The sequence below is a fragment of the Mauremys reevesii genome, linkage group 1 (genome assembly GCF_016161935.1).
Source record: "Mauremys reevesii isolate NIE-2019 linkage group 1, ASM1616193v1, whole genome shotgun sequence".
In the NCBI taxonomy this organism is placed as follows: domain Eukaryota; kingdom Metazoa; phylum Chordata; order Testudines; family Geoemydidae; genus Mauremys; species Mauremys reevesii.
The window spans coordinates 71,713,236-71,722,851 of NC_052623.1; positions in this window are offsets into that span (position 1 = coordinate 71,713,236).

The window sequence follows — 9,616 nt, forward strand, 5'->3', positions numbered from 1 at the left end:
GGGATTTCCCCCCAATGCATGCTGGGGGAAAAATGTGTCGAGGGTGGTTTTGGGTAACTGTCATCATTGAACCGTCAATCACGCCCTCCCTCCCTCCCCGAAAGCGCCTGTGGGCAATCTGTTCGTGCACTTTTCTGCTCAGTGACAGCGCGGGCACCACAGCACTGCGAGCACGGAGCCCGCTGCAGTTATGGCCGTTGTCAACTCTTCGCACTTTATCGTTCACCTCTTCTACAGTCAGCTGCTGAGAAATAGGGCTACTTTTCAATGGTGCTGCGAGCACTGGTGGACCATGGGGGACGTTTTACCAACATCAACATCGGGTGGCCAGGCAAAGTTCATGACACGCGTGTTTTCAGGAACTCTGCTCTGTTTAGACGCCTGCAGGAAGGTAGTTTCTTCCCGGACCACAAAATAACTCTTGGGGATGTGCAGATGCCTATAGTGATCGTCGGGGACCCAGTCTACCCGCTAATGCCCTGGCTCGTGAAGCCCTATGCAGGCGCCTTGCACAGTGACAAGGAACTCTACAAGTACCAGCGAGCAGTGAGCAGCGTGACCTGTGACTGTTCAGTTTCTTTACAGAGAAGCTGAACCTGCCCCTGTTTCTTTACCAAGTTACTGTTGACTAGCATCTGCACTTACATACCCCGTCCACCCCGCTTCCCCCACTTCCAACACACGTTTAAAAATAAAATACATGTTCCACTGTAACTGTACAAAGGTTTCTTTATTGATGACTTTGCGTTAAAGAGTTGAAACTGGGACGTGGACTGTGCTGGATAGGGTGTGCGGTGATGTAAAGACCGCCTCTAAACTCGAGGAATGACAGGCTCCTGCTCCCAGAGCAGTCTGCAGTGCCGGACTGGTTGTTTCAACGGAGCCTGCCATCCCTCCTTTTTGGGACTCTGTGTGCGGGGGCTATGTGGCCTTGCGGCGGGGGAGGACGGATACAGATTCCTCTGCTGCGTGGCTCTGTGGTCCAGGACAGGGACCGTTGCATGAGATCTGTAACCCCCCTCCCCCACTACAAAGTCACGTACCCCCCCCACCCACACAGAACCTGCAAACCACCTCCCATACCGACCAGGGTGCCTACTGACTGCACTGTGTGTGTGACCTGCTGCTGATCCTGCCCCCGTGTCTGTACCCTGGTAAAGGTGATTGTCCTGTCCAATTACCAACCCCCTTCCCCCCCTTCAAACACAGTCTCCTCTAAAAGAACATGACGGAAACAGTAATTAACAGAAAAGTATTTTTTTATTATCAACTAGACAGTTAGGGGATGAAACTGGGACGGGGGTTTGGGTGAGGCGGGAAAGAAAGGACTTTTCAAAATTTAGGGTATGAGAGCTTTTGGGTACTTGAGCACTCTGCTGGGGTGCAGTGACAGTTTTCACGGCCCCTGGGGCCCCTCCTTCTGGTTATTTTGGGTGAGGGGGGTATGGGACTTTGTGGCGGGGGAGGGCGGTTGCAGATACACTGCAGGGGGGCTCTGTCCTCCTGCCTGCGGTCCTGCAGAACATGCACAAGGCGCCGGAGCGTGTCCGTTTGCTCCCTCATTAGTCCAAGCAGCGTTTGAGTCGCCTGCTTGTCTTCCTCATGCCACCTCTCCTCCTGTTCGCTGTGTGAGCGCTGGTACAGAGAGAGGGTCTCCCTCCACTGGCTCTGCTGGTCCGCCTTGTCTCGGGAGCACCCCATAAGTTCAGCGAACATCTCGTCCCGTGTCTTTTTCTTTCGCCGCCTAATCTTTGCCAGCCTCTGTGAGGGGGATGCTGTGGCAGGTCTGGAGACAGTCGAAGCTGTGTGATGGGAAAAAGGGAGTGAATTCCTTGCAAAGATACATTTTTGTGAACAATGAACACAGTCTAGTCTGTCTCTGTGAATTCTGGGTTGAGATCCCAGAGCCTGATGGGGCAAAAACCATTTTCGCGGGTGGTTCTGGGTAAATGTCGTCAGTCATCCCTTCCTCAGGGAAAGCAACGGCAGACTATCATTTCGAGCCCGTTTTCCCTGGATTGCCCTGGCAGACGCCACAGCGTGGCAACCCTGGAGCCTGTTTTGCCTTTTGTGCCTGTCACCGTATGTGTACTAGATGCCGCTGACAGAGGCGGTCCAGCAGCGCTACACAGCAGCATGCTTTTGCTTTTCCATGACAGCAGAGATGGTTACCAGCCATACTGTACCATCTACCATACCATAAATTGGTAATAAGATGATCATGGTTACCAGTCCTTTTGCACTGCACCATTTGCTGCTGTCATAAGTGCCCCTGGCTGAGATCAGCCAGGGGCGCAAAAGCCAAAATTGGGAATGACTCCCTGAGTCAATCCCTCCTTTTTGGTATCTAAAAATAGAATCAGTCCTGCCTAGAATATGGGCAAGTGTACTAGAGAACCACTATATCAGAGAACCAGAGAGCACAGCTGCTCTGTGTCACATCCTGCATAGATTATGAGCTGTATGCTATTCACAGGGGGTGCTCCTGCAACAACCCCACCTGTTCATTCCGTTCTTCCCCCAGCCTTCCTTTGCTACCATAGCATTGTCCCCCCACTTGTGTGATGAAGTAATAAAGAATGCAGGAATAAGACACAGTGACTTGTTAGTGAGAAATGAGTGGAAGGCAGCCTCCAGCTGCTATGATAGTCCAGACAGGACATTAAGGAGTGTGGAGGAGAGGAGCCCAGCATCCCTCTGCTAGTCCAGGGGCAACTGAATCTTTTCTTTACACATGAAGGGTGGGGGCTGATGGAGCTCAGCCCCCTGTTGCTATGATGAGGACGGTTACCAGCCATACTGCACCATCTACCAGGAAAAATTAGGAGCAGGCGCCCTTGATCGACCTAACGGATGCTAGTCGGCATGGTTACCAGTCCTTTTGCACTGCCCCATGTGCCAATAGGCTGATGATGACGATGGATATCAGTCATATTGTACCGTCAGCCACCCATGGCTGGGGGGGGGAAGCAAGGATATTAGTGTTGAGTGCTGCAGCATCGAATCTATCTGCAGCATTCAGTAAAGATAGGGTGACATGTAAAAGAGTCAACAGAGAATTGTTTTCCCTTTCACTTCTGGGGGTCGGTGGGGGCTGCGTAAATTGCCGAGCTATGCCCTGACCCCCCGCGGACACTGTGTTTGACCCTAGAAGCATTTGGAGCTCAGCCAAGAATGCAAATGCTTTTCGGAGACAGCAGGAACTGTGGGATACCTTGCGTCCTCAGTCCCCCCTCCCTCCATGAGCGTCCACTTGATTCTTTGGCTTTCCATTACGCTTGTCACGCAGCAGCATGCTGAGTCTCTGCTACGCCGTCTGTCCGGAGATTTTTTAAAAATACTTTGGACCAGGCGTAACATTACAGTAATTCCCCTAATTAGATGCAGGAGTCTCCAAGCGAGATCACCCTGAGGACGGTCAATGAAGGAGATAGAGAGCGCATGCTGCGTGAAAGCCAGCACAAACCAGGGCCCTATGCAGCCATGCTCAGGGAGGCAATGCTCCCTGAGTACCTCATGAAAGCCTGGCGCGGAAAAGTGTGCTACCACAGAGCACCTAATAAGGCAGCTCTCCCCAGGAACCTCCTGCGGAGGCTTTTCGATTACCTCCAAGAGAACTTCGTGGAGATCTCTCAGGAGGATTTCTGTTCTATCCCCATATATATAGAGACCTCCTTTTCACATACTTCAGATTCCTGTTATATTAGAAATAAAAGTTTACATGTTTAAAGCACTTACCGACTGCTCCTTCCCCTGATTCAGGGTCCGGGTTAACGGCCGGGGAGGGTTGGTAGGGGATCTCCGTGACGGTGATGAAGAGATCCTGGCTGTCGGGGAAACCAGCGTTGTAAGTGCTGTCGCCTGCCTCGTCCCCCACAAACCCTTCCTCATCTTCCCCGTCCACGAACATCGCCGAGGAACTGGCCGTTGATACTGTCCCATCGTCAGAGTCCATGGTCACTGGTGGGACAGTGGTGGCAGGTTCCATAGCGTCCGTTTGCCGCTTTGATATTTTGGTAGCCTTGTCTGGGGTCCTTGATTTTCACGCGGCGCTGCGTTGCATCCCGCCTGTATCCTCTGTCTCTCATGGCTTTGGAGACCTTCTCGTAGGTCTTTGCATTCCATTTTTTGGAGCGCAGCTCCGAAAGCACAGACTCCTTGCCCCACACACCGAACAGATCCAAGACTTCCTGGTCAGTCTATGCTGGGTCCCTCTTTCTATTCAGAGATTACCTGAACTCCTCTGCTGGAGAGCTCTGCATTGCTGCCAGTGTTGCTGAGCTCGCCCCGATGTCCAACCACGAAATGAGATTCAAACTGTCCAGACAGGAAAAGGAATTCAAATTTTCCCGGGGCTTTTCCTGTGTGGCTGGTCAGAACATCGAAGCTCGGACTGCTGTCCAGAGCGTCAACAGAGTGGTGCACTGTGGGATAGCTCCCGGAGCTACTAAGTTCGATTTGCATCCACACCTAGCCTAATTCGACATAGCCATGTCGAATTTAGCGCTACTCCCCTCGTCGGGGAGGAGTACAGAATTCGAACTAAAGAGCCCTCTAGGTCGAATTAAATGGCTTCGTGGTGTGGACGGGTGCGCGGTTAATTCGAATTAACGCTGCTAAATTCGAATTAAAGTCCTAGTGTAGACCAGGCCTTAAATGTTTTAATTGCATGAAGTGGGGTGGAGTGAGAAAGAACTAACGATTTCAATGAACTAAGTATGATATAAAGACATATTCATCATGACATTAAAATAATATTTTTAATTTGTTCACTGCATTGTGTTGTAAGACAACTCCTAGGAAGAACCATATAGAAGAGCAAAGAGAATAGTAGCTGCTCTCATTTAGTAGCCATACCTCTATCATGCAAGTCACAGGGGACAGTAATTAAATTTAATACAAACCACCCTGGGTTTGACACTGTCCTCATTTTAAAACAGCAAGGGCAAATAATTCAATGTACAGTTCATCTTCAATTATCCAAATTGTTCATTGTCCCCCCATGATAATCAGATAAAAGTGATTGTACTGTGTTAGAAGTAACAGCTTTTAAGAGAAAATATAGACTATTATATACACACACACACACACACACACACACACACACACACACACACACACACACACACACACACACCACAGAAAGGCTAACAGATCAGAGAAGCTTTGATGTTCAACATTGCTGCATTCTGCAGCAAAATATAATGAGTGGTTCATTATAGTATGAAAATGAGGACATGGATAAAATTGATGTTTGGATCAAAATATTTGTGGATCATTGCTCTTGTCAGAGCAGTGACATCTTGGGATACTAAACATTCTAGCTTTTACTATTCCATCCTGAATATGGGAAAGTTACCTTTAGGTCCGTTTGTTTGGTGACAATGTGTCAGAGTATCATGCACATGGTGAGCTGAAATAACCACGCAATGTCACCCAGTGGACAAGAAAGACACAGAATGTGTGAGAATGCTGTTCTTGCCTCTTGAGGATAAAGCAAAGTTATAGGCTTGTGTCCACCATCCTACTTCAACACTGGAAAGTGTCTTTCAGGTATCTTTTCTCTCTGCTTTGGCTGTGACCTGTTGTTCTTATGACCCAGATATGACATACAAATTTGATGGAGAGCTCCAAAGCTATCAGTATTTGCTATAGTGATCACTCAGGAGCTCACTAGAAGCATATCTTCTCTCCTGAATGCAAGATTCCTCCTCTGCAACTCAGTCTTGCCTGATTTTTAAACTAACTGCTAAAATAAATACCACATCCATTAATTATTCTTTATTAATGAACAACAAGAATTAGCTGAGATTATATGTCAGTGAGCCCCCAAAGAGAGAGAGAACAGATGGCTCATCTCAAATTCTGGTAAAAATTTGTCTAAAATGGGAGTAGTTACTCAAAGTAGAGAATTATCCATGTTATTTCAAACTATTATTTCAAACACTGATCTTGCACAACATGGTCAACTTAAGTAGAGGGCTTTGACAGTGGACTTCATTCATTGTACAACAAAGAGTTCAGACAGAGTAAATCTGCAAGTAAATAGTCTGACTGAGAATTCTTTCAGAAAGATGGCTAGGAAAGATTGTTGAGATATTGGCATCTTGGAATACAAAAATATCATACACCCTGGGAAGGACTTGGCGTACCAGGTGACAACTCTAAATTACCTTGTTTAAAACAAATGCGTATATAAAAGACACATAAGACTTGAAATTCATGATCAAATAAAAGCAAATAGACAAATCCAGAAGATGCATTGTGTCAGACCTGCAAGAGTGCATCCAAAGTTAACTATGTGACTGTTCATATACATAGAAATTTAGAAGGAAATGGAAAGTAGTTACAAAGTCAATATGCCAGATGCATATATATATGAAATACTTGATGGTAATTTTTTCAAGTGCACTAGACAAGAGAAAATAAAAAAGACAGGACACAAAACTATGAGAACTATAGAAAAGGATTCAAGGCAAAACGCATACATCCAAGTTACTGGAAGAATAAACAGTAAAAATAACCCAGCAGAAGAAAAAGCATCAAGTGGAAGAGTAACATGTAACCCACCGAAATACAGAGGCCATATAACTGTTGACTAGGTGTGGGTAAAACAACAGACCCACTAAGAGAGCTATGAAGTATGAATGAAACTTGTGCACCGGAAAGATAAACTATATTGTTTTAATGCTGTTATATGATTATATTAATTAGTATAGGGTGAAAGCTACGTAATGAAAATCCAAGCTTAGGGTTGTGGATATTTTAATACTATAGACATCAAGCAGCAATATCACATAAAAAGGCAAAAACATCAATGAAGTAGAACAGTTCACTTACCCTGTCATCACCATACTAGCCAATGGAGAACTCAAGAAGGAAGAGACATCAAGGACTCAAAATTATATACAGCGCCAGAACAAAACTGAGAATTTTCACCTCAAATGGTGCTAAAATAGGTTATGAGAGCTGGCGATCTACTACTACATTAGGGAGAAAACTAGAAATCTTCAGAAATAAGTGCCTATGAAAGAACCTGGGCATTGGCTGGAAAGACTTCATCACCAATGAAGAGATCAGAGAAATCAACAACCAGCAGATTGTCTCCGTTAGAATCAGGAGGACATATTTGGGGCATGTATTCCAAATGCCAGCACACAGACTCCCCCATGAAGTCATTAAGTGGAAATCAACTGGTGTGAGGAAACGAGGGTGCCCAAGAGAAACCTTAAGAAGAACCCATAGTAGGGAGATCATAACAGTTGATCTCAACACCACAGAGCAGATGTAAGCAGCAGCAAATGACAGACAGGAATGGAAGAGACTTGTTTCCATACTGTGCATCAGTATTGGCACTGGAAGGATGTTACATAATAATATGTCCAAATTTAGTAACTATAAGCATGAAAAAAATTGTTTCAAAAGCCATACCACCAAATTTCATTTAAAAAAAAACTAGGGATCTATAATGATACATGGAATGGTTCTTGTTTGACCGGAAGTACTGGTAGTCTGGGAAGCAACAGAATTACAGTGGATTGAAACTCAGAAATTCCCTTTCATGGGAAATTTTGACATTTAAAAATTTGTTTTCATTTTGAATAGGAACAATACAACTATTTTCAAGATTTCCTACAAAAAAAATTCTGAAAAAAATTGGGTTCAGGATATTTCAGTCTGGAATTTAATTTATTGTATTTTTTTCATTTTTATATTTTTATTTTAGTTCATGACATGTCAGTAGTAGCAGTGTATATTAGGTCATAATATGACATGATATAGGATATTTCAATTATTGTATTATGTCATTTTAAAAATCATAAGGCAGCTGCTACTTCATAGTGATTGAAACATCTTTTCTTCTTTTTTTAGATCAAAGCATCTCTCTGCGTTGTAACAAAACAGTTTGACACTTTGACAATCAGGAGTCCCTTTAATCTAGAGAAGGAGAGGAGATGTCTCAAATGGGTCAGAGTAGCATCTGCCCTTATGATTTTTAAAATAAAATGAAAGTAATTTTTTTCAACAATACAATTATCATATTATGCACTGTCAGTAGCTATAGTGTATAATACTACTACTGACATCATGAAATAATTTAAATGAAACACTGAAAAAAAGTAAAATGAATTCTGAAATGAAATTTCAAAATTCTGAAACAAATATACAAAATTTTCCAAAACTTTTTTTTTGTTTTGAAATAAGTGTCTTTTTATTAGGAATTTTCATCAAAACTAATATGATTTCATGAAAAGAATCTTTTTTTCCAAAACAGTTTTTTTTCTTACAAGAAACCATTTTGATAACAAACTTCCAATCCAGGTCTAAGCAGAATGAGCAGTGAATGTGTGTTACTAAGTATGCAATGATTTGAGGCAGATTTTTCCATTGCTTTGTACCTTTATGCTACGGTTATCTTCCCACCTTATCTGACTTTATGCATCAATTATGTGCAGATCAAGTTAAAGATGGTGGTGCAATGTTATCATTCCATTTTATATCTATTTACACAAGTGTAAATGACAACAAAAGTAGCAAGGCAATGGAGAGTTGGGCCCATTGTACAGAGGGCTGGGAAAGGTTTCTGATATTCCAATCCATCTATCCCTTCCATGGTCTCAATAGAAAGGAATTAGTACAAATGGTTCAAGAAATTTCAGACCATATGTTCAGTTAATTTTGTTAGCCTATCATATTATTGGTTCCTTTGTTAAGCAAATTTCTATTAAATTATATATTTATCCTGTTTTAAGTAATTGTTTTATTTTAAAGTCTACAAAGACACTCTACCTTGAGGACACAATTGTCCTGGACCCATTTTTGCAACATCGTTGTCCTTTCCAATTGCTTCTCTTGAAAAGTTTTGGCTTCTGTTTCTTTTATCATGGAGCTGCATCATGATCACAAAGGCTGTTTAAATGAGTTTTCTTTGCTGCAGTACCCATATTAGAACAAATTCACTGCAATAGAGATTTCAGACTCCTGTGCAATGACTACCAGGACAAAGCAACACTCATGCTGCTTTAGTGGTGAACTTCTTTCATCTGGCAGCATGTACAAGATTGATCTTCATGATATGTTCCATGTTTTATGCAAGCTTCTGATTCTCATTCTTAGAAATCCAAAGGTCCTTTTAATGAAAGATCTAGTTGGATTTGTTTTGTTTGTTTTAATGAGCCTCATTACACCCAAATCGGGTATTGCCATATGGCATCAACAAATGTCAACAGTGGGAATCCACTATTACTTGAAAGATATTTAGCTATCAGTGCATCAATTAACCTTAATTAAATAAATATCATCTATTTGGAACCATAGCTTTGCCAGTCAAGTACTCACAGTTTGTTGGCCAAGTCTTTATCAATTGACTGATTGCTTACATCTCAGTGGTACATGAATCATGAGCCAGGATGTAGTCAGGGGAGCTGGAACAATTTGTATAGTATGGGTGCTGACAGACATTTAACCAAACTGTAAACCCTGTATATAATGAAAACTACTTCAAGCCATGGTGTGCGGCAGCATCCCCAGCACCTCTAGTTCGAGCACCTATGGATGCAGTTTGCTAACACGTCGAGGAAATTATTTCCGGCATTAAGGCTACCTGCATATTGTA